General features: G+C 42.5%; 1 protein-coding gene across 1 annotated transcript in view; it reads right to left on the bottom strand.

Moving 5' to 3' along the window:
* RASSF8 (Ras association domain family member 8) overlaps positions 1-27,155 on the bottom strand; it is a 126,099-nt gene extending 98,944 nt beyond the window's left edge. The window contains exon 1 of the mRNA XM_029204979.1: positions 27,090-27,155. The gene's annotated coding sequence lies outside the window, so the exon portion shown is untranslated. The remainder of the gene's footprint in view (positions 1-27,089) is intronic.
* Between the last annotated feature and the right edge of the window lie 34 nt (positions 27,156-27,189).

Below are 27,189 nucleotides of genomic sequence, written 5' to 3'. Positions count from 1 at the left end.
CAAGATTCCTCCAGAAAGAATCTGCACCTGCTTCTGCCTTGAGGTACTATGCTGGAACCACTTTACAACTATATGTATTTGCCCCTTTTTTGGCCTACCCAGGTAGGTCTGAATTAGGACTGTAAACCTGCATGAATGTTGGTTATTGGTTATGAAATATCAGATAGGCAGTTTTCCTTAGAATCGCTGGGGGCTGGGAGGACATGAGGGGAAAAGTAGTATTTCTAGTTTTAACACTATACTATGAAAGTAGCCTTTAGGTGGTCCCACATTTATGTGGAGACATCTTCTATTAAACTTTTTTCCCTAGCATGGACTCTGGGCTTTGTCTCCTGTCTCCAAAGCAATAGGAGACCAAGGAAATCAAAACACACATTTGCTGAATTCAGCAAGTGTTCTCATATTGGATGTTTTGCTTACCTCTCTGAGTTCTCACTTTCACTTTCAGGCCAATGTTTCTTTCTTGCCATTTAAAGCCATATTTTATATAATTTACCTAGCATTTTTATTTCTAGTTTGTGGTGGAAGAGTAGTTTAGAGTATCTAGTCTCACAAACCACCAGAAATGAAAGTTTGTGCTAACTTTTAAACAGTCAATACTTCCTATTAGCTTATACTGAGCTCATGTTCAAAAAAAGCCCATTAGGTCTTCTGCATATGAGCTGTGCTAAGTTTCCTCATTCCTGTACTTGCATAACTGCTATTATTTTGAATCTATATGCAGAAATTCATATTCTGACCCGTTAAATTTAGTCTTAATGTTTCAGCCCTTATTTTAAGCCATTAAAATCTTTCTGAATTCTCAATCTGTCATTTTCAGATTTTATCTACATCTTCAAACTTTTTCATTCACAAACTTGATTAACATACTTACTATATATTTATTCCAAGTTGAAAAAGATGTGGGATATCATATTATTCAGCATGTGATTCACTATAAAAATGATTTCTGAAAAAAAGTGATACATCCGGAAAGCGGCACCCAGTATCTCCAATTTTATACAATAAAAGATGTTTGCCCGGAAATGTGCTTTTCTAAAATCAATGTTTTATTACCTTTTGCTAAGTGTCCCTTAAGGACGATTATGAAGAATTTTTAGTATAGATCCTTGACTATGCCGCCATCACATACCACAAATTAAATGTGATACAGACGTGAGAGTAGGTTAAAGTTAACGAGGAGGATGCCTTTGAAAGCTATGATGTAGAAATAATCAATCATGCTTTAAATGGTGCTGACAAGTAAAAACCCTGACAGCAACAGCAAAGATCCTTCAGGGAAGGCTGACAGAGTCACTCTGAGGTGAAGATGCCTTTGCTTCAGGGATTAATTTTATTTTACAAGAAGCAGCAAAGCCATCCAGCACACTTGCCTCATTCCACCTTTATGAGAAAGGGACCAGCAACTAAAAAACACATTAATGTTATATAGGGTGACCAAATAATTTATCATCCAGGACAAAATGTCCTATTATTATGCCGAAACAAGAGGAGTGAAGCAGGACTGACCCAGGACAGAATTCACCCTAACAATATACATCTTTTACCTTTTAATAAAGCAACTGCCTCAGTATTTCCTTATACCGCCCGTAGAGACATTAAAAAGTGCTCATCCACCACTTATTTTCTACTGGACAAAATCTAAATTTATAGGATAATATGCTAATAATGTCCTTCAACACCCCCTCCCAACTATTATGTTTAGTATACTGTTTGTTAAAGTAGGTAGTTTGACATCCTTCATTCTTAAAGTGAGTTTTAAAGGAATTTATGTCATCTAAAAAATTCACTGAATTGAAATATCTCATTCCATGAATCTTTTTAAAAAATCAGCTTGAATTTAAATTATTCTTGCAATGAGATAATCCTGACAGTCCAACATTTACATCCCCTGTGGTGCAAAACTTAAATGAGGACATTTATAAGTACCGCCCTTGCCCTGGCTCAGCCCGGGCAGCGGCTGCAAAGGCTCCTCAGGTAGCCAAGGAGCCCTCTCTCACAAGCCTAGGAGCTCAGCGCTGCCTCCGCCCCACTCCCACCAGCTAACGGAGGCCAGTGATCAAGGCTGCAAAGCACAAAGCCACCTTCTAGTTCGTGGGGTTTTTTTTGGGGGGGTGGGGCAAAGTAGTGGTTTTCTTTTTTTTAAGGATGGAAATCACCCCCAAATTCCAGACATATGGCTTCTCTGAAGAAACCTGAAGATCTGTCGAACACTGGTTCCGCCACACGTCCTAAGGGCAGTAACCAGCTAGGGGGGGAGGGTACCCGCCCCCCTCAGGTTAGTCACATGCTCTCTAATTTGCCACGGTCCTAACCACTCATCTTGACACCAAGCCCACTCTTCCCCTTAATGCCACCTGCCTGACCGCTGTAATGAGTGCAAATCCCTGCCATAAAGTGCCTGCAAATAAACACGCACCCACACAGACAGAGAAGGGTAACTTACACAAGACCGGGGCACCGGGCACCCAGGGCACCGGGCACCCAGAGCCCCCGGCGCCAACCAGCCAGTCTGCCAGCCGGTCCACCTGAGCTCTCATCCTTCGCTCACTGCAGGCTCTCCCTCACCTCTGCTGCTTCCCCGTGTGTTGGCTTCATTCTCTCAGACCAGCTTCCCCCACTGGGCGTTTAGTCAACTTTCCGTAGTTTAAGAAATCTCTCCAAAGCTGTTTTCTCATTTGTTAAATGAGTAAATTTACCTTGCAGAATTGTGAAGATTAACGAAAATGTGGGTAAAGGACCCTGCACATATGATAACCATTTAGTTCATGGTTCTTACTATTATTTAGGTCAATAAACCCTAAAGTAAAAACAATAGTGAGCCACTGTATTAAAACAACTTTTGTAAATCAACCACACTTCAGTAAAAAAAAATTTTTTAAACCCCACAACTTTGTTTTATGGAATTTATTGAGTTTAAAAAAGTTATAATTTGCTTGCTTTTAAAGAACAGATAACAAAACTACTATATAAATAAGAAAGAATAAACTCAGTTATATCACATAACCACATAATGGAGAGAGGGCACCTGTGGCACAGAAGGAAAGTCACTCAGAAGGGCCGGCAAGATTTCCAGAACGATTTTTTTGCTGATTTCCCCATTCTCCTCATTTAGGCAACAATTTCATTTCTCGTAAGGTGCTTTTAATGAAAGCACAGAAATATTATGGAAGAAGAGTCTCTCCCACCCATTACAGAAAGCATAATGGTTGCTGCATTTTTTAACCAAAAATACTGACCATGTTGCTGTGCATATGTGTTTGCTTTTTTCTTAAAATAGAATACGCGAGGGAAGTCTTTGGTTTTTCTTTCTCTAAAGAGAATGCTGTATATAATTATGAGTGATAGAGCATACTGACCCACCTAGCCAAAACAAATAACAACAAGAAAACGTTCACATTTGTGGGTTGAATACCTTGTTATGACAAACTCGCTGGAGACTTAAAGACATGGCATGTTTGCTTAAATCGGTTTTCAACCATGGGGGGGAGGGTACTTAGAAAATTTGATAAAAACAGAAAGAAGGAGACCCAAGAATGAAATCCAGCTTCTCATACCTGTTTTTTTTAAACCACCACTCTGAAGTGTGCCAGTGTGAACCTCAGTTTAAGGGTCATCTTCTCCAAGAGGCCTTTCCTCATTCTCCTCTCCCACCTCCGATAACGAAAACTGGCCCCTGCCTTCCTGTGTCCTGACTCCAGCACAGCAATGGAAACTACATGTGTTGTTGACCCATCCTCCCAACAAGCCTTGTAAGATTTCCGCAATGCGAGGGACTGTGTCTGTATCACCATCACCCAACACGGGACAAGGAACACATAAGCACAGACCTCTCTCCTCTGCAGCAAAGCTTCAGCGTGGAACGGCAGTTAAAATCTACAGTGCTGGAGCCACGCTTGGGTTAGAATCCTAGCTCTGCCCCACTCTCCACTCTTCCCACCCATATGAGTTTGGGCAAATTATTCTGTGCCTCAATTTTGGCATAGACCAAAATGGGAGGAGAAAAGTACAGATTCTATAAGGTGGTTGTGAGATTTAAATGAATTAATGCATCTAAAGTGCTTAGGACCAGGCACATCAGATACATTATAAATAAAATTACCATTATTATTTAAAAATCAGCCTACATTTCCTCAGACTCCTCAACTCAATGCTACCTCACTCTTCTGTGGGAAGATCACAAAGGACCTCCTCATTGCGAAAAGTCAAGCCCTTATCCTACTTGGCTTCCATCTTCAGCTTCAATACTGCTGGCCAGCTCTTTGTCCTTGAGGCTTTCTCCTTCGCTTTTGGGAGGGCAGTGCTCTCATTCTTTCTCTCTGAGTTATCATCCTTCCTGGGCCAGCTGCTAGAGCTCCCCGCTACCTGACTCTCTTCTTTACCTGCTTCCAGGACAAGCTTATCTGTTAATTGTTCTTCAACTACTACCACATGTGTTAACTACCACCACATGTTGGTAAGCAGAGTGGAAAATTCAATATACTTTTAGTTTGGGGGATAGCTATAGATTATAGCTATATATAGGCTAAATTTGAATGAAAATTTAGAAAAAAAATATACATGCATGCCATTGTCTCACATCTATTCCACAGGTAATATATCCAACCTATCCCCCAAAATCATCTATATCAAGTTTAGCTACCAAACTGCATCTACCACACACTTGAATGTGTAAATATTTGCACAGAGCATTCACCAGGCTGTACCTTGTTTAAAGTGTTTGTACATATGGGTGGGTGTGAAAACCTTAGCTTTACCTCAGTAGTAACAGAAATGTTTAAATCTTTAGCCCTCATTTTTTTTTAGAAAATTACACCTGAGATTCACTCAGTCTTCAGGCTGTATGAAGTTGATATAGCGCAAACAAGCACTGCGCAGATATAATACACACATGTCCTACGCACGCTGCATTAATTTGGGCAAAACCCACTTTCCACATTTTGTCAAGACTATTCTCTAATCAAATTCATGTGCCTGCTAACAAGCACATTTCTCTGTTTTACTGAAAAGAGTACACAAATAGTAATGTAACCTTCCAAGATACCTCAACAGCCTAGATGTGTCTGAACATCTATAATACACTTTTGGAACCGTTTCAGCGAACAGCCTGTGATAGTCTGTGACAGTGCTTAGGCTAGGCACTAACCTTGATGGGAGTAGGAGTGCACTGTCCAGGGCAGGTCTGGTGGGCTCCAACCAGGAAGCCCATACTTGAGAGGTGGTTACGACAGACAAATGCTTTGGGGACCCTTTGCTCATTACCTACTGGATGGATTTTCTTTGGTGGAGTCAGCAGCTTGCTAATTAGCATGATGCATGTTAGAAAGAGGATCACACTGGTGTAATTAAAGGATTCAAGTAAGTGAGCCTGCTCAAATGTTTTAGAGACACTCCACCCTTGAATGAACGGGGTATAATAATCTGGTAAAGCCTAAGCCTCTGATGGTAACTGAAAGACCAAGAACCTCCTCTGCCATGCTGTGTCGTCAGCTTTGCGGAAGCATTCCTCGAAAGCTGTACAAGGACACCTAAAAACACAAGGCTCGGAGCTTATAGCCCAGGCTGTACCAACCGTTTTGTGCCTCGTCCCAGTCATTTAGGAGCTTAAAAATAACTTGATTTGACCTTAGAATCGAACCAAGTGTTCCAGATCAGCTCTCTCTATTGGAAGCTCAGAAGCCTCTGCATACTCAACTAGAGTCTATTTTATTTTATTTTAATAGTATGTTAGAAGAGTTCCATCTTCATTTCCAAGACAGGCCTGAAAATGTATTGTCATTAATATAATGCCATCTAATTGCATTCACTCAGTGCTGATAAACATGTACTTACTTTTAGCTATTCTCTCTTCTGTGCCTTTGTTACCAGACTTGAGGAAACGCGTTCACCTCCCACAATCCCTTCAGAGGCAGAAGGGCCAGGCGGGGGAGTTTAGGTCTGGTCCTACTGGTGACGGGGAGCAGCTGAGGGTGTGAACAGGTAAGTGTGGCAAATTCTAGTCCCACATCTACCACTAACTACGTGACCTTTACTCTCCTTCGGGGGCTGCTCTTCTGAAAGAGAATATGGTACCGTGACCTCCCAAGTCTCTCCCAGGGTCAACACCACCACATCTCTATAGGAATTCTACAGATTAGTATTCGATGTCAGTGGTCCTTCATTATAAAAACTAGTATCTTTGCCCATACCATAGCTGCCTCACAATCTATTTGTTCTCAATCATGACCTTTAAGAGGCCAACCCTGCTGCTCTCGACAAAATCAAAGAGTGTATTTATAAAGCAAGATTCTCCATTTTTTTTTGTCTTACAAATATTTTAAGTTGTGTACTTAACTTGGCAAGTCCTATTGCTTAAAAATGATTCACAAAAGTAGTACACACTTAGCTCTGTTAGCTTGCTAAATATCTGAAAGACGGGAAAACAATTTTCCTGCTAAATATGAGATTAAGAATAAAAACTCAGATGATTTGGGTGGATTATTTCCAGAAAAAAAAAAATCAAAATTATCAGTTGAATGATAGAGGTTTACTAAGAAGTTAGGCTGCTCCTTAAATAGAGAAAAAATAAATAATAAGAAGGTTATGGGCAAACTCCCATATAAGCCAGTTGATTTGTCTGTGTAATGATTATGGATGTAACCCATTATCTCAGCCAATTTCGAAATACTTAACTCACACCCAACGGGATGAATCCATGCAAACATCTCGGCGATGCCGTAAGCATGTATTCAACAGCAGTCAGAATCGTGGAGTGGAAGGCCATGGCATAATGACTTAATGGAAGGAACCCTGGACCAAACAGGGCCGTGAACTCGCTGTTTCTAACCGCTCCTCGAACTTTCACTGCTGAATCATCTTGGCCGACTCATTTAGGCTTTCTGAACGGATTTCCCTAACTATAAATGGTCTGATCTGACTATTTCCAATAACTGTTAACAAATTATATAATGGACACAAAAGTGGTTGAAAAACTGAACTGTGGGCTGCAAAAACTAAGGTGAGGAGAACCAACACTGAGGGATTAAGCTTTCGACCAGGGAAATATCCTAAGATTTTAAACCAAAATCACAACTTTCCTGGTAATCTGTGCAAAACCAGGAGAGTCCCTGTCACGTGGTGTCAGGACTAGGTGTATTGGGTTTTTTTGGCCACGCCCTGTAGCGTGCGGGATCTTAGCTCCCCAACCAGGGATCGAACCCGTGGCCCCTGCCACGGGAACGCGTGGAGCCTTAACCACTGGACCGCCAGGGAAGTCCCAAGGTGTATTGTTTTGAACACAGCAGGTGGAAGGAGACTAGAGACAGTGATGGTCTGGGTCGGAGGGAAGACGCATAGAAGACTTGTTCATAAAAGCTTGGAATGAAGTCCAGATCCCTCAGTGCATTAGGTAAGACCCCCACTGCTGGGGCCCGGCCACATTTCCAGCCCCACTTCTCTTTACTCCCAGCCACACACCCACACTGAGTGACTCCAGACAGCACGCTACCGCCCAAGGGCACTCCGAACACCTGCGCTCCTGGGCTGGTCTCCACTGAGCTCCTCTAGCTGGGGGGCCTCTTTCCAGTCCCCGATCACCTGGGCCCACCTTCACACCACTGTCGACCCATCACCTTTCTTTTGGTCCTTCAGTCCTTGATCAGAGTGCACTGTCTTCTAAATAGATTTCTCTGCTTCCCACTGCTGTAAGGAACAAGCCCTTCCTCTTTCCTTTTGCTATTATCTTTGTTATCGTAAGAGGGCTTTTGAAAGTTCAAGTTTTGCTTTGCTAACTTGACTATAAGTTTCTTGAAAGGCAGAGGCCATTTCCTGTCTCTGTATTACCAACCACAGCAAGGAGAATTCCTTTGACTTAACATGTGCTTCATGAATGTTTGTGGACTGAATGAAAGTAAGGTGATCTCTACACTGAACTGGAAGGCACTGAGCCCCAGCTAATTATGAAGCAATCTCAACATTTCCCAATGTAAAAATCTGAAGAGGTAGAACTCTTAATTCAGGACAGAGGTGGAAAAACTGTGTTTCTCATAACCAATGTTGGCATCAACAAAAAGCTAAAGAGACTTTAGGGCAACGTGATACCCTTTCCCCCAGGGGGATAAATTACTCCTCTGCTCAGCTCCTTCCATTCCCCACCCCACACTGCACATCTAAACTTAGTGACACCAAGACCATTTGCAGTTCTCCAACAGACCATGTCCTCCCTCCCACACTGTGCCTTCATACCTACTATTCTATCTGTATGGAGTATACAGGGGAGAAAATGCCGTTTCATCCTCAAGTCTTAGCTCAAGAGTGAATTCTCCTCTTAAACCTCCCCCAATTTCCTCAAGGCAGACTTCGGAACACTTTTCCAGTGCACTCACTTCCAACACCACCCCAGGAACCTACATCTCCATTTTATCCATTATCACATTCCAAAAATTACTTCTTTAAATGCCCAGCCCAGATAAAAAGGATCTAAAAGATAAGACTGGTTGTTTTTTACTTTTGCATAGCCAGCCCACAGGCATTCAAAAGATACTATCTGAAGGGATCAACAATGAGTAAAGGTGTCTCACAAGCTACCAACCTCATTTATCTACAAATAGCTAACCTTCTACAATGGGTTCAGGATGAGTTGCTCACCCACTGCTTTCCTTGGAAGAGGTCGACAAGCAGGAGTGCATCCCCAGAAGTTTTCACCGGACCTGAGTACCACTCCCATAGAAACAATACCACCCAAGAATGGGGCTCCAGGCTGGCCCTTCAAGCCCCATTCTACTTGAAGGGATCTAAAATAGCTAAAATTGCTAGTGATTTTAGGACTCTCAGAGCCAGAAAACATAATACAGGCACACTTCATCTTACTGCCCTTCACTTAATTGAGCTACACAGATAATGCATTTTTTGGAGGCACGTGGCAATCTTGTGTTGAACAAGCTTATGGGTTTATAATGCTTGTTCATTTTGAACAAGCATTATGGGTTCAAGCCATTTTTCCAACAGCACTTGCTTCATGTCTCTGTGTCGCTTTTACATAATTTTCACAATATTTCAAACTTTTTCACTATTATCACATTTGTCACAGTGATCTCTGATTAGCTATCTCTGATGTTACTATTATAATTGTTTTGGGGCACCATGAACCCCGCTTATAAAAGATAGAGAACTTAATAGATAAATGTGTGTGTTCTGACTGCTCCACCCACTGGCCTTTCCCCTGTTTCTCTCTCTCTCCTTGGGCCTCCCTACTTCCTGAGCCACAACAGTATTAAAATTAAGCCAGTTCATTTTTCACAGAACTAGAACAAAAAATTTCACAATCTGTATGGAAACACAAAACACCCCGAATAGCCAAAGCGATCTTGAGGAAGAAAAACAGAGCTGGGGGAATCAGGCTCCCTGACTTCAGACTGTACTACAAAACTACAGTAATCAAGAAGTATGGTACTGGCACAAAAACAGAAATATAGATCAATAGAACAGGATGGAAAGCCCAGAGATAAACCCATGCACATATGGTCACCTTATCTTTGATAAAGGAGGAAAGAATACACAAGGGAGAAAAGACAGCCTCTTCAATAAGTGGTGCTGGGAAAACTGGACAGCTACATGTAAAAGAATGAAATTAGAACACACCCTAACACCATACACAAAAATAAACTCAAAATAGATTAAAGACCTAATTGTAATGCCAGACACTATAAAACTCTTAGAGGAAAACATAGGCAGAACACTCTATGACATAAATCACAGCAAGATCCTTTTTGACCCACCTCCTAGAGAAATGGAAATTAAAACAAAAATAAACAAATGGAAACTTAAAAGCTTTTGCACAGCAAAGGAAACCATAAACAAGACCAAAAGACAACCCTCAGAATGGGAGAAAATATTTGCAAATGAAGCAACTGACAAAGGATTAATCTCCAAAATTTACAAGCAGCTCATGCAGCTCAATAACAAAAAAACAAACAACCCAATCCAAAAATGGGCAGAAGACCTAAATAGACATTTCTCCAAAGAAGATATACAGACTGCCAACATATGAAAGAATGCTCAACATCATTAATCATTAGAGAAATGCAAATCAAAACTACAATGAGATATCATCTCACACCAGTCAGAATGGCCATCATTAAAAAATCTAGAAACAATAAATGCTGGAGAGGGTGTGGAGAAAAGGGAACCCTCTAGCACTGCTGGTGGGAATGTAAATTGATACAGCCACTATGGAGAACAGTATGGAGGTTCCTTAAAAAACTACAAATAGAAAGACCATACAACCCAGCAATCCCACTACTGGGCATATACCTTGAGAAAACCATAATTCAAAAAGAGTCATGTACCAAAATGTTCATTGCAGCTCTATTTACAATAGCCCGGAGATGGAAACAACCTAAGTGTCCATCATCGGATGAATGGATAAAGAAGATGTGGCACATATATACAATGGAATATTGCTCAGCCATAAAAAGAAACAAAATTGAGCTATTTGTAATGAGGTGGATAGACCTAGAGTCTGTCATACAGAGTGAAGTAAGTCAGAAACAGAAAGACAAATACCATATGCTAACTCATATATATGGAATTTAAGAAGAAAAAAATGTCATGAAGAACCTAGGGGTAAGACAGGAATAAAGACACAGACCTACTAGAGAATGGACTTGAGGATATGGGGAGGGGGAAGGGTAAGCTGTGACAAAGTGAGAGAGAGGCATGGACATATATACACTACCAAACGTAAGGTAGATAGCTAGTGGGAAGCAGCCGCATAGCACAGGGAGATCAACTCGGGGCTTTGTGACCACCTAGAGGGGTGGGATAGGGAGGGTGGGAGGGAGGGAGATGCAAGAGGGAAGAGATATGGGAACATATGTATATGTATAACTGATTCACTTTGTTATAAAGCAGACACTAACACACCATTGTAAAGCAATTATACCCTAATAAAGATGTAAATAAAAATCACTAATCATTAGAGAAATGTAAATCAAAACTACAATGAGGTATCACCTCACACCAGTCAGAATGGCCATCAACAAAAAATCTACAAACAATTAATGCTGGAGAGGGTGTGGAGAAAAGGGAACCCACTTGCACTGTTGGTGGGGATGTAAATTGATACAGCCACTATGGAGGACAGCATGGAGGTTCCTTAAAAAACTAAAAATAGAAAGGCCATACGACCCAGCAATCCCACTACTGGGCATATACCCTGAGAAAACCATAATTCAAAAAGAGTCATGTACCACAATGTTCACTGCAGCTCTATTTACAATAGCCAGGACATGGGAGCAACCTAAGTGTCCATTGATAGATGAATGGATATGGAAGATGTGGCACACATATACAATGGAATATTACTCAGCCATAAAAAGAAACGAAATTGAGTTATTTGTAATGAGGTGGATGGACCTAGAGTCTGTCATACGAGTGAAGTAAGTCAGAAAAACAAACACCGCATGCTAACACATATATAAGAAATCTAAAAAAAAAAAAAAGAAAAGTCATGAAGAACCTAGGGGCAAGACAGGAATAAAGATGCAGACCTACTAGAGAATGGACTTGAGGACACGGGGAGGGGGAAGGGTAAGCTGGAACAAAGTGAGAGAGTGACATGGACATATATACGCTACCAAATGCAAAATAGATAGCTAGTGAGAAGCAGCTGCATAGCACAGGGAGATCAGCTCGGTGCTTTGTGACTACCTAGACGGGTGGGATAGGGAGGGTGGGAGGGAGGTGCAAGAGGGAGGGGATATGGGGATATATGTATATGTATAGCTGATCCACTGTTATAAAACAGAAACTAACACACCACTGTAAAGCAATTATACTGCAATAAAGATGTTAAAAAAAAATTAAGCCAGTTGATAACTATACAATAGCCTCTAAGTGTTCATGTGAAAGGAAGAATCCCATGTCTCTCACTTTAAATCCAAAGCTAGAAATGATTAAGCTCAGTGAGGAAGGCATGTTGAAAGCAGAGACAGGCCAAAAATTAAGCCTCTTAGGCCAAACAGCCAAGTTGTGAATGCAAAGGAAAAGTTCTTGAAGGAAATTCAAAGTGCTACTCCAGTGAACAGAGAAATGATAAGAAAGTGAAACAGTCTTATTGCTGATATGGAGAAAGTTGTAGGGATCTGGTTAGTAGATCAAACAGCCACAACATTCCCTTAAGCCAAAGCCTGATCCAGAGCAAGGCCCTAACTCTCTTCAATTTAAAGAAGGCTGAGAGAGGTGAGGAAGCTGCAGAAGAAAAGTTGGAAGCTCTGAGAGGTTGGTTCATGAGGTTGAAGGAAAGAACCTCATAACATAAAAATGCAAGGTGAAGCAGCAAGTGCTGACGTAGAAGCTGCAGCAAGTTATCCAGAAGATCTAGCTCAGATGATTCATGAAGGTGGCTACACGAAACAACAGATTTTCAATGTGGATGAAATCAGCCTTCTGTTAGAAAAAGGTGCCATCGAGGACTTTCACATAGCTAGGGAGGAGAAGTCAATGCCTGGCTTCAAAGTTTCAAAGGACAGGCTGACCCTCTTGTTAGGGGCTAACGCAGCTGGTGCCTTTAAGTTGAAGCCAATGCTCCTTTACTATTCTGAAAGTCCTAGGACCCTTCAGAATTATACTAAATCCACTCTACCTGTGCTCTATAAAGGGAACAACAAAGCCTGGATGACAGCACAACCAGTTTACAACATGGTTTACTGAGTATTTTCAGCCTACTCTTGAGACCTACTGCTCAGAGAAAAAAAAAAAAAAGCGATTACTTTAAAAATATGACTGTTCATTGACAGTGCACCTGGTCATCTAAGAGCTCTGATGGAGACAGACAATGAGATTAATGTTGTTTTCACGCCTGCTAACACAACGTCCGTTCTGCAGCCCATGGATTGTGGAGTAATTTTGGTGTTTAAGTTTTATGATTTAAGAAATACATTTCATATGGCTACAGCTCACATAGATAGTGATTCCTCTGATGAATCTAGGAAAAATAAATTGAAAACTTTCTGGAAAGGAATTACCATTCTGGATGCCACTAAGAACATTAGTGATTCATGGGAAGAGGTCAAAATATCCATTCACAGGAGTCTGAAAGAAGCTGATTCCAAGCCTCATAAATGACTTTGAGGGATTCAAAACTTCAGTGAAGGAAATAACTGCAGATGTGGGGGAAAGAGCAAGAGAACTAAAATTAGAAGTGGAGCCTGAAGATGTAACTGAATTGCTGCAATCTCATGACCAAACTTGAATGGGTAGGGAGCTGCTTCTTAAGGACAAGCAAAGAAAGTGGTTTCTTGAAATGAAATCTACTCCTGGTGAAGATGCTGTGAAGATTGTTGAAATGACAACACAGGATTTCTATTGGTATATCAACTCAGCTGATAAAGCAGCAGCAAGGTGAGAGGATTGACTCCAATTCTGAAAGAAGTTCTACAGTGGGGAAAATGCTAACACACAGCATTGCACGTTGCAGAGAAACCACTTGTGAAAAGAGTCAATCAATGAAGCAGACTTCATTGTTGTCTTAATTTAAGAACTGCCACGGCCACCCCAGCCTTTGCAATCACCACCCTGATCAGTCAGCAGCCATCAACATGGAGGCAAGACCCTCTATCAGCAAAAAGATTACGACTTGCTGAAGGCTCAGATGATGGTTAGCATTTTTTTAGCAATAAAGTATTTTTTAATTAAGGTATGTACATTGTCATTTTAAACATATGCTATTGCACACTTAATAGACTACAGTCTAGTGTAAACATAACTTGAAATGCACTGGGAAACCAAAAAACTGGTATGACTTTCTTTACTGCAGTAGTCTGGAACCGAACCTGCAATATTCCTGAGGTACACCTGTATTAATAAAAGTTCCCTGCCTGTTTTGCGGGCTAAACTAAAATCTTAGCCCTCCCTTTTAGTGTAAATGCCCTTAGAGAAAGATCTTCTAAGTCCTAAATCACCATGGACTCTATGGCACTCTCTCTGTGGATCAGTAAGGGCATTTCTTATGTGTCAGGTGGGCTTTCCTCCTCCTTCTCTTTTCTACCTCCTCTACTTGTATGATCAGGAAGAATCAGTTTAATATTAGCCCAGATAAAACATGATAAACACATCTTCTGGAGGAAAAACTCACACACTACATGCACGTTTATGCTCCCACCGTGGCTGGGCCCTCAGCACTGCTGAGCTCTCCCTCCGTTTTTCCTGGAACCCCCAGCTCACCGAGGACTCAGGGGCTACCTGTCCCAAAGCTTCTCCGCTATGCTCAAACTCCCACCTCAAAGCTACGTACTTTCATTTGCAAATAATCCTCACCCCTCACTGCCTAGAGAAAATTAATGGCAACTGGACAGGAGTTCCCTCCCTGGGCATCCATCCTCTCTAACTCCAGATTTTAAAGGAAGGGCTTCGTCATCGTTAGACCACCTCAGAGACTTATCATATGATCTCCAGTTAATCCTCACGACCAGTAAGGGAGATACCATCACACCCAGCTGACTAATGGATGAGCAAACTGAGGGTTAAAGGGATTAAAGGATGTGTCCACAGTCCCGTGACCACTAAATGACAAAACAGATAGAATCTGGGCCTCTTGACGCTCACTTCACATTGCACTGCACCACATCTGTTTCAGGACAACCTCAACCAACGTTCTCAATTCTCCTCCACACGTCCCATGGTCTAACCTAATCTACCCAAGCGCTTTATAAGTAAACTTGCCTTTGCCTCTTTAAAAAAACAAGTACTATCTTTTTCTGATTATAAAATACATACTCATTATAGGAAACTCTGGAAAACATAAAAAGGTGAAAGAGTAAGATTAAAAGTCATCCATAATAAATAATATGAATGAACAACCTACAACTATACACAATATGGATGAATCACACAATACTGGGCGTGAAAAATCCAACACTAAAGAATACATGTTGTACGATCCATTTATATAAGGAACAGAAAGCAGTCAGAACTACGGAATGCCATTAGAAGTCAGGAGCACAACGGGGCTTGTGGAAATGAGGATAATATCCTATTTCTCAATCTGGGCACTTGTTGCATGGGTATGCTCAGTGTATGAAAATTCAATGAAGTATAATTTATGATGTGTAAATGTGTATATATGTACACACAATTGTACACGTATATACACACGCACATATAATATACTTGAAGTCAGACGAAATGTTTATATTTTGGAGTGTTTTCTTCCTGGTGCTTTTTTTTCCTTTTGGTACTCTTGTTTAAAAACTATTTTTTAAATTATGATCACACTGTATATATGTTTATATTCTGTCATTTCACATAACAAAAAGCATATGCATTTACCCAAATTACTATAAATGCTTCATAAATACTTTTAATGGCTGTATAACAGACTACCTGGTGCCTGTACCAGTGCCCTGCTATCAACCATTTAGATGTTTCCAATGTTTATTATTACAAATACTGCGGTAGTGAATACCTTTACCCTTTAAGTCATTTAGCCATACTCTCCTCCTACTCTGCTTTATATATTGATAATATTTGTCTCACAACATACTCCGCCATATGTAATCACTTATGTACTTATCATACCCTCATTGCTCATAATAAGATTCCCCAAACCACAGACCCACATCACCCTTCCTCGTACCCTCTACAGACCCTTACTTGTGAACACAGTAGGTACTTATTATTTGTCGAAGTGTTTTTAAAAGCCAAGCAAAACCTTCATTCTTACCAACCTAGATCTCAGTACCACCTCAATCACCCATGTAAAATGAATCTTTCAATCAGCTATATTCCAGCTCTTCATTTAGTCTGCACAGCTAAAAATGCTCAGAGGCAGTTTAGCACGGTTCCCCTTGAGGGTATAAATACTAGCCACTGTACTGAATTCATCCAACGACTAACAGTGCCAAGTCCCAAGGATCTAATGAGAATCAGACAAGTTCCTCTCATCAAAGAGCTTACAGTTGGTGGATCATTGAACAGGGATCTTGCTTTCAGGAGACACACAGTCTAGCAGGAAAGGTGACGTGAAACAAATCCCAACTCTTCCACTCCTAAGCTTTCAAATCACAAGTATACAGATGGGAACAAATACCAGCCCCAGAGCCAAACTCTGAAAACTTGGCCTGGGTGGGTGCCTTCATGTTCGTTAGTCTATGAATGAAGGTGTTTGCTGTACTTAAAACACGTTTTAAATAATTTTACAAACATTATTAACCCCATCATATCTGATAATGCAAAAGTACAGTACATGTTTAAAGTGCTAATAAAAAAAGAGACACAATTACGACAGACACAAAAGGAGAGCTAATAAAAATAGTTGAGAATGGTGAAAAATATTTTTCTTTTTTCCTTTTGCATATGGAAGGAATACTGGGAAGAAGCCTGAAGAGCAAAGGATGAATGAGGCGAGGGTGAAAAAAGCTAACCTATACCTATTATAACCTAGCAATAACAATTAGCCAAACAGAAGAGAGATCTTCCGAAGATTTTCCATCCTGAATACAACAGGATGATCAGAACCAAAGGTGGAAACTTGGTCCAAAGTTAGTTCAGGAGGCCAGGAAACTGTTCCAGAACAGAAAGGCTGAGCACGGCCAGGACTGAGCCCACTGAAGGCTCCTACAAGTCAAGAGGTGACAAGTGAACTTGGACACCAAGGACTACTAAAGAGGTCCCCAGGGCTCCAAAGAGACCATGAAGGAGCTACCTGTCTCAAGAGATTTTTAATGTAGACAAAGCTGCTCCACTTTAGAAAGAGATGCCACGCAAAACATCCAGCAGCAAAGGCATGACTGGTTGCAAAGCTTCAAAGAACAAACTTAGACTCCTTGAACTGGATCAGGGAACTGCAAGCTTGGAGTCTTCTTAGTTACTTTGAACCTGTGAACAAATGAGCTTAAGAAGAGCCTCTCGGAAGCTCAGCTGTCTGAAGTAGAGAGCATTTGAAATTACAATGCAAAGGAAGAGAAATATACATGCATATGGTGGAGAAGGAAAGCAAGATGGACTCCTATGGGAGTGAGCACCTCATTCAGGAACAGAGGTTAGCCAGGCTGGGTTTTAGAGCTATAGGGTATTTTGGTACATAAGGGAGAGGTTGAACCATTTTTTTCATGTGATCAAATAGCATGTTTAGATGTTTCAGCATCAGTGTATTAATTTAGTTCCGCTAGAGCCTGGTACATGAGGATGGGTAGGGAGGGAGAGCTGGAGGGCAGCCAAGCAGGGAGGGAGGGCAGCCACAGGGCAGGGGACCAGAGCCAAATTTCCTGTGGGCGGCAACAGAGTCAGAACTCAACCTTGTAGGCAGAGATGGAGTTGAGTTCTTCGCAAGTCAGTGAGGTCTGTGTGTCCGAAAGCTCATCTGGCGACATGTAGAAGATGGGTCTCAGGTGGGAAGACCAGTGAAGCGGCAACAGTCTAAATGAGAGATGCTAAATTAGGGTAGTGAATGATGGAGAAATGGAAAAGATTTCCTGAGCTATCCAGAAGGTACAATCACAACCAGATGAATTAGTCAAGGTGAGGTGGCACGGGAAAGTCAAGATTAGGAATAAAGTGGAGGATGATGCCAAAAACCCAGATAGGAAATCAAGGAAGAAGTCAGGAGGCGTGCTGATCCAAAGGGATTGCTGTGTGGTTCAGTGGGGAGGGGTCTGGAAGTCAGAGTACAGAGCATATAAACAAAAAACATCTTGGAAAATATTCCAGGTAGCTTATAGGCCCTCTGCTGCCCACACAGAACAATAGGTTAAGAAATCCTGGACCTGGGGGGCAGGGAGGGAAGGTCTCAAGCAGCATTTCTCAACCAGCATGCTGCTGGCAAAGTACAAGGGACAAGGCTTCACCACGAAGGATGCTGAGCACCCCCGTCTCAGCCCTTGCCCACTGACCACCAGACATACCCACAACCTAGACTCTATGACAACCAATCTATTTCCAAATGGTACCCGTGTTTGAGAGCCAAACCCAAAGGGAGAGGAGGCAGCAAAGAAGGCTTAGTCTGAAAGAGCGGAGATGGAAGGAAAAGCAGATCTCACCCTCCAGCCAATAGGTCATCCCCATTTCCAAACACACCACTACGCAACGATTCTCCCACCTCCACCACTAGCACTTTATCTACTCCATCCCTTGCCTGAATTATTGCAATCATATCCTAACTGGTCTTCCTGCTTCAATTCTTTTTTTTTTTCTTCTCTTTTTATTAAGCCACCATACCATATATGACATCCCCAGGACTTATAATGTAAGTTTGTACCTTATGACCCCCTTCTCCCATTTTACCCCCCCACCTCTCCATCCCCACCCCTCATTTGTGAAATTTTTAAAGACTGCACATATAAGTGAGATTATACAGTATTTGTCTTACTCTAACTTATCTCACTTAGCATAATGTCCTCAGGTCCATCCATGTTTGTGGCAAATGACGGGATTCCTTCTTTTTCCTGGCAGAGTAATATTCCACTGTGTGTGTGTGTGTGTGTGTGTGTGTGTGTGTGTGTGTGTGTGTGTATATATATATATATACACACACACACATATATATATATACATATATATATATGTGTATATATATATATATATAAAGTACATATACACACACACACACACACACACACTATTCTTTATCCATTCATCCACTGATGAGCACTTAGGCTGCTTCCATGTTTTGGCTTCCTACTTCTTAATTTCCCTTGACAAGCCCTTTCCGCATGACAGCAATGTGAACCTTTTCAATTTTACTAATTTTATTTAATAAGCACTTTTATAATACTTAGGATCCGCCATGCTCCGTTCTGTACAAATATTAACTCATTGAAACCTCACAACACTGGGAGATAGGTATCATTCCTACTCCCATTTTACCGATGAGGCCCAGAGAAGTTACTGGACTACTGCAGAGTCACAGAGCCAGTAAGTGTAGAGCTGAGATCTTAACCCAGACAGCCAGCCCCAGAAGTCATACTCTTGCTGACTTCTCCACGTTATTCTCCAATTCATTCATTCCTCTGTTCAAGACCCTTAACAGTCTTCTCACTCAAGAGTAAAAACCAAGATCCTTGTAACAGCCAATAAGGCCCTAGTGTAGGGGTCCCCATTACCTCTTTTACTTCATCTCCTGCAACTGGTCTGGCTGCTCTGACGTGCACACACCCGTATGCACCTGCTCCAGGGCCTCTGCACTCACTGTCCCCTGGACCTCGAGTGTCTTCCTTCAGACAGCTACAGAGTTGGCTCCTTTGCTTCATTATCATCTCTACTCAAATGTGCTCTCCTCAGTGAGGACTTCCTGCCCATCCAATACCAAATCACACCTCCACTCCCACCCCCAGCATTCTCAATTCCTCCACCTTGCTATATATTTTTCCTCCAAAACATTTATCATTATATAAAGAATGTAAAATTACTCATTCATTTATTATCTAACTCCCCCTAATAGAGTATGCTTTCCATGAGTACAGGAGTTCTATGTGTTTTGTGCTGTTACAGCCCCATGCATGGAAGGGCATGCAGTTCATTTCGAATGAATGAATGAATGAACAAAGAAAGAGTGGTGACAAGGAAGCCAAGGAGAAATTTCAAAACAGAGGGAGGCACGTCCCTGGTGGCGCAAGGTTAAGAATCTGCCTGCTAATGCAGAAGACATGGGTTCGATCCCTGGTCCGGAAAGATCCCACATGCTGCAGAGCAACTAAGCCCATGCACCACAACTACTGAGCTTGAGTCCTACAGCCTGCGAGCCACAACTAATAGAGCCCTTATGCCTTAGAGCCTGCACGCTGCAACTACTGAGCCCTCACGCTGCAACTACTGAAGCCTGCAGGCTCTAGGGCCCACGTGCTACAACTACTGAGTCCACGTGCTGCAACTACTGAAGCCCATGCGCCTAGAGCCTGTGCTCTACAACAAGAAAAGCCACTGCAATGAGAAGCCCGTGCACCGCAACGACAGTAGCCCCGACTCGGTGCAACTAGAGAAAGTCTGCGCTCAGCAACAAAGACCTTACGCAGCCAAAAAAAAAAAGACAGAGGGAGATCACTCAACAGCATGAACACGCTACAAAAAGCTTTGGTTATACTGGAGTGAAAAGCTTCCATTGATTCTGGCAATTAAGATATTGGTACCTGTGGCAAGACATGTTTCTAACAAATGGTACCTTTGGAGAGCGAGTTGGCCGGCGATGTGGCTGAAGTATTAAGCATAGATGGCTCCTGTAAGAAGGTGGCTGAGAGAGGAGACAGCTAGAAGGAGCAGCAATGTCAAGAGAGACCTCAGCATTTTCTTTCCACGCTGAGGGTCAGGAGCCAAGGGGAAGTGAGATTGAAATTCAATGAGAGGAGGCATTACCAATGGAGAAAGGCCTTGGAGATAGACACCTCCAGACTGTGGTGAGTGGGGAGGGTCTTCCATGTCAACTAGCAAACGTTCTACTCCCACCCTTGGATGATCTACACTGACAGTGCTTTCTCTAACTCAGGTGCTCCCAGACCATCGGTCTGGACAGACAAAGAGCCCTGAGGCCTGCTCAGACTCCCAGTTCAGACAGAGCTCACTGGAGCTGTGTGAGGGAAAGGTGCTAACTCCTCACTGAGACACTTCATATACATTCATTTCCATACAGAGACACACACAGACACCTCTTTTATTCCAAACTAGCCCTGAGTGACAAATTAGTAGCCCCATTTAAAGATCAGGAAACATGAGGCTGGGCCAGTATCATAGCTCCCCTAAGGCTACCCAGGTCTAGCCAGGCTTTTAACTGAAGTGCACTCTTTCAAATATGCACCGTATGTCCATACTCAGTAGACTATAACAGGAGAAGAGACAGGTAATCAAGACTAGACAAATTACAATGGAGGGCATGAGCTAGGTTCAGAGATTATAGACCTATTCAAATATTTTAAGCAAAAATAAAAGTAAGAGCTTACTGGGGAATTCCCTGGCAGTCCAGCAGTTAGGACTTGCGCTCTGCTCTCACTGCTGAGGGCCTGCCTGGGTTCAATCCCTGGTTGGGGAATTAAAATCCCACTTTGATTCTGTGAGCCTTATACTTGCTTTCTATTACTTGTGCACTTGCCTCACGTCTTTGACCATTTTTTTTTGGCCGTGCTGCGGGGCATGTGGGATCTTAGTTCTCCGATAAGGGATCAACCCGTGCCCCCTGCATTGGAAGTGCAGAGTCTTAACCAGTGGACCACCAGGGAAGTCCATTTGACCATGTTTTAATCACCGTTGTATCTCCTTAGCTGCTCAGTAAATATCTGAATCAAAAAAAAAAAGTAAGAACTTACTTTTCTGTCCAGCATCTATCCATTAGGAGAACCCTAATTTTTTCAATGTATATACTTATATCTGGAATAACTTAAAGTGATCTTCCAATAATAAAATTACTATAATTAAAGATAAACATGACTTAGCACTCCGAAGTCTATGAGAGTTAACAAGAGTGACAAAATATATCACCCACATGAATAAAACCTGGTGGAAAATTATCACAATTCTCCTTTTGTTACAACCTGTATTTATATCGGATTTCTTATCAAAACAAAGAATAAAACACACACTGCTGGGCTTCCCTGGTGGCGCAGTGGTTGAGAGTCCACCTGCCGATACAGGGGACACGGGTTTGTGCCCTGGTCCGGGAAGATCCCACAAGCCGCGGAGTGGCTGGGCCCGTGAGCCATGGCCGCTGAACCTGCGCGTCCGGAGCCTGTGCTCCGCAACGGGAGAGGCCACAACAGTGAGAGGCCCGCGTACCGCAAAAATAAAAGAAATTAAAAAAATACACTGCTGAATAAGAAAATATCTTTCTCAATGCCTAAAACCAGGACAGCCCTGGAGTTAACTGTAATGAGATTTGTGATACATCTGAATGTGACAAAAAAAATTGCCCAAAATAAGTCTTCTAAATCCTACAGCAAGGCTGTGAAATAAATAGGCAATAAATATTATTGGTGCTAAAAAGCTCCAGGAAACTTGTTCAAGGTCACCCAAAGTAGCCTGTAAGCATGTGTGCCTGAGGGAAAGAATAACAAGGGCTCCCAGCCAGAACTTTCTTCTCGGGCATATGGTGGGTACTCCTGATGCAAATGTCCTGGGGGCACAAAGACCTCCCACAAAGGCAAATCACATGGTGTGCCCCTCTCCAGCCCCACTCCCAGTATTTTTATACAAGGAAAATCAGATCTAAATAAGTACCAAGCTGAGGTAAAGGGTCTGGCTAGACAGGACATCTCTACTTGTCATGCCTTCCCGACTAGAAAATAAAAGGTGGGGAAATGAGGAAACAACAGGGACAACTTCCTTGAGTGAAGCAAATGTATGAAAAGCTTAAGATTCCTCTTCATGATGTTGACCAGGTGAACTACTCGCTCTTCTTTTGTGAGAGCACCTAGCCCAGAACTTGGCACATAATAGGGGGTTAAAAATGCTTTAATCCTCCCTGCTCTGCTCTCCCAACCCAAGGGCATCTGGCTTCTGGCTGGCAAAATCTCAGGGTCCAAACCACAAAGACGTGTAACATTTTGGGGAAACCTAGAGGTTGAGTGCAAAGAAATAAATCCTACAATCAACTCCCAAGTTCCCTGTACACTTAGTGACCCACCAGATACCAAACTAGAAAATAACTGGAATTACTTCACTCTAGGGTGTGAGGGAAAGTTCTAAGAGGAAACTAAAGCCCTAAAAAACTAAAGTCAAAAGAAAATGTGGGTGATTATGTAAGAAGTAGAGGCCAGAAACATTAATCAAGACACAAGTACTTAAGAGTTATAGTACATCAAGCTAATATTTTGTAAAGAGCAACCACATGACAAAAACACTCCAAGCTTTAAGCCTTCCTTGGCCTTGGAAAGTCATGAGACTTTTTTGGCTAAAGCAAGGAATTGCTTTAGTGAGAGGGAAAAAAGAACTTCCAGACCTCTAGGTGGCTCCCATTTTTAAGCAACTACCTCTCTACCTTAACTAAATGGCCAAGTGACACTAGTTATTTATTCAAGTCACAGCAATAGCTGGACAGTACTAAACATCCTTAGAACTATAACTCTCCTTTTTCTACTCCAGTTTGCCCTTTCTTCCTTTGAATTCGAGCACTGGTGCAATCCACAGCTGCTAACTAACATGTTATCATATGACATGTGCAAAATAATGTGACATGGTAAGTTTTTTTTTACTTTCAGTAATCCTGTGCTGATGAAAAAACCATAATTCCTTTAATGATGTGCTTAGAAAAAGGATTATCTACAACAGAAAATCACAAGGGTAACACCAATTAAAAGGTGTCTCAATTTATTTATGAATTTTCCACAGAGCTCCAATGTATTCATTTTACCTGATATCTGCAAAGGATATTTCATGTTATACATAAAAACAAAAAAGAAGGAATGTAGGAGACAGCCAGCCTGGCTTTTGTGTTAGAAGCAGACTTAACAGTGATAAAGAAGGCAATCAATATACAAATCACAAGTTGTATTACTATCTTATTCATTACAACAATAACTATTTATTGAGCATTTACTATATACACACCAGGCACTGGGTATAGACTGGTGAATAAACCAGGCATTATTTCTGCCCTCAGGGGCAAGAGAGAAACATTAAACAAATAACACATAATTATAAACTGTGGTAAATATTAAGAAGGAAAAGATAACTGCTATGAGGGAGACAATCAAGGGGTTCTAAGTCGCATGACGACACGGGTGGCCTTCTCAGGGAAGACTTTTATAGAGGATATCTGAACCAGCACCCAAGGATGAGAAATTACTCAAGGAGGTGGTCCTGAAATAGACCACCAGCAGGAGCCCTGAGGTGAGTCTGCTAGAGAGCTGAATCACGTGGCTGGCCAGAGATGAAAATGGGGGATGGGACCAAATGACACAGGACCTTGTAGGAATGTTGAAGATTTTATATTTTACTCCAAGAATAAGAACTCTGAAGACTTTAAAGAGCAAGTGACTTCTTTTTTCTCTTTCTGGCTGCTGGTGGAAGAGGGACTGGAAGGAAGGGCAGAGTGTGAGCCGGAGGCCTCTGCAGTGGGAAAGAGGACGGTGGTGGCTTGAACCAGGATGGGAGCATAGTGGAGACGGAAAATCAGGCTTGAAAGAAAATCAGGTTTGAAAGAGATGATGCCCGAAAAGTAGACAGGACTTTGTGACAAACTGGTTGGCTGGGGGGTGACAGAACAGAACACAGAGTGGAAGATAACTCCAGCCTTCTGGCCTGAGCCACTCATTAGATAGATGAGATGAAAAACTGAGGAGGAACAGTCTGAAAGGTTGAGTAATCATGAGCTCAGTTTTCAAGAAGTCACAGATGCTGCCATTTACTGGCTAAGATGGGCCAGGCACCACGTTAGGTGTTCTACTTGTCACAGCATCGCTCTTAGTAATAATATCCCCATTTTGCAGAAAGCTTTGAAGTTTGAAATCCATTTAGGGTTGGAGCAAGCTAGCAGGAGAGAAAACAGGTGATACATTATTTTAAAAATCCAATCCTCAGAGTTACGATGCACAATATTTTCCTATCCCACTCCCATCTCCACTCCACTGCTACTCGCAAAGAGTTTTGCTATGTTTTGAACACTAGCAAGATATCTAGGACCCTAATGATTTACAATAAATGAGCAAACCCATTATGCCAGGAATCAGCCATAATGGAAAGAGTAACAATATTCAACATTGAACAACATTTTTACTCTCATTACCTACATCAACATAAGACAGATCAATTAATGAGTAAGAAACTCTGAAACACTCATCATTTCTCAAAATGACCAAGTCATTCAAGTCAAAAATTAATGCAAGCCACACAGTACAGAGGCTACAAAAGCCAAGCATTGAGATTCACATTAAAAAATCGAAACCTTAATAAAACTAAAATACTAGGCAAAAAGAAATGATACCACAACCTCACAGAATTTAAATTCTGCAATTCCTAAATATCTCAACCGAATGACAAATTCAGGAAACATGCACACTAAAAACAATCTAAACATTCTCACTTCTTTTAAACTGTTTTTCTCTGCAGCATGCTGCCACTTCAGCAAACTGAAATGCCTTTCCTCCCTGCACAGTCCCATGATTTCCTCCCTCTCTGAGCTCTCTGATGTCCCCCTCAGCTACTGAAGCCCCCAAATTAGGTCTTACCAATGAACCTAGAAAGAATTCAATGCATTACTGCCAACTGTGTATCGAGAGTACCGTCTTAAGACTCTTAAAAGGAGAGAAAATGAGGAAGGGGAGGATTTTTGAAAGGTTTTACCGTCTACATTACAAATTATATTTTTGTTGGGTCTGATCCTTCAAAAGTCCAATCATCAAATTATGTTCAGTCTTCTTTAAGTGGGGTATGGTCACATATAATATTTATGGTTTGGGATAGTTCCCCATGGGGATAAATAGAATTAAAAGTACAATTGATATGCCAGCTAAAAGATAAAATCTCACACAAACCATCCTCCAAAACAATACTGCTCTGTCCTGCCTCCTGATTCCTGTGTCCATGCAGTACCTCTCCCTGCACAGGGCTAGCTGGCATTCACTACTGCCTCACCCAGGCAAAGGACGGGATGCTGAAAATCCATTAAGAAAGCTTCCCATTTTTCTGTTCCTTCACAACATGATTGCCAACTCCTGGCAACCCAGAGATGAAAGACTTAAGAAAAAAGAAAATTAAAAAATAAAAGACTGGGACTTCTCTGGTGGCGCAGTGGTTATGAATACGCCTGCCAATGCAGGGGACTCGGGTTCGAGCCTTGGTCGGGGAAGATCCCACATACCTCAGAGAAACTAAGCCCCAGAGCCACAACTACTGAGCCTGCGCTCTTGAGCCCGCGAGCCACAACTACTGAGCCCACGTGCCACGACTACTGAAGCCTGCGCGCCTAGAGCTCAACAAGAGGAGCCACCGCAATGAGAAGCACACGCACAGCAACGAAGAGTAGCCCCCCACTCACCGCAACTAGAGAAAGCCCGCAGGCAGCAACGAAGACCCAACACAGCCAAAACTAACTAAACAAAAGATTACCTGGGGCCTTCTACCAGAATGGGTGGTTAATCCCACCGACAGAAAATCAGAAATCTATCCATATTTAAAGGTGCTTCCTGCAGACAAAACAGATCTAACGAAGAATTCCTGAGGCACATTACACTGGAAAATCCATAAATGTTCGTCCCTCTGTGTCATCAGGCTGGAGGAATTTTTTTAACGCAATGCTTTGATGTATTGACAAGGTTAACCTGACGGGTTTAAGTCAGCTATGAAACGTGCCCTGCATCTATTTCCCGTCTAATGCCTAAAGATCAGGGGCAATACTGACCCGCAATTATAGCCAACGCCTGCACTGCTCAAGATGCCGTTTGATGCTAAGAAAGTAGTGGTTCAGCAACCAGGCGGCTCTAGGATGCCAAAATAACAACGCAACACTCGATTACGAGCCCAGGTACCTGGCGTGAAAGATCCTGTGATACACGAGAACCCCACATTCAAAGCTCACGTCCCTTTGGCTTCAATCTTATTAAGCTCTCCGCGACGTACCCTCTCAAAGTTTCTAGTTTGCAAAACGGAATTACTCTGAAAGTCCCCCTCTTCTGGACTCCCCTCCCCAGACGGGTTGGCGGCAAGGGGAAATAGGCACCGAGGATGGTTAATCGTTCAAACAACATTTAAAAACCTGTAAACCAATCATCTTTTCAGAGGAAAAAAATAAGCGTTCACCAAGCAGTCGCTCGGCAAGCGAGCATCCGATTTCCATTTGGAGCGAAATTAAAGAAGCCAGACATACATTTCCCTTTCCAACAAAAGTGGCCTCTAAACTCCCCAGCCAAGGACACTGGGAGGAAACAGAGGCTGGAAACAAGCTCGTACTCTCGGTCAAAGCGCGTGTGTGCGGCGAGGAGAACGCGCAAAGGGGAGACAGCGAGGAAAAGGTGAACTGGAGGAAGCTGGAGCCCGCGGCGGCGGCGGCGGCGGCGGGGCGGGGGCAGATCGGACGAAGAAATCCGAGGTGCAGAGAGAGGGGCGGGGAAGGGGGAGCCCGGAGGCTCCAGGAGGAGGAGGGAGGGGTCCCGGACGCTGCCCAGAGATCTCGGCCGCCTAGTAAAGTTAATACTTACTCAGTTTCGCAACTGCGCCGCCCCCGCAGGCCGCCCCGCGGGGCCGGCCGGGGCGCTGGGGACGCGGCGGCGCCCGGCGGCCGCCCAGCGCCGGTCCCCG

This window comes from Monodon monoceros, unplaced genomic scaffold (assembly GCF_005190385.1).
Source record: "Monodon monoceros isolate NGI ecotype Baffin Bay Population unplaced genomic scaffold, NGI_Narwhal_1 Super_Scaffold_6, whole genome shotgun sequence".
NCBI lineage: Eukaryota > Metazoa > Chordata > Mammalia > Artiodactyla > Monodontidae > Monodon > Monodon monoceros.
The sequence above is the reverse complement of the archived record's forward strand: the minus strand, read 5'-3'. Positions and strand labels throughout refer to the sequence as shown.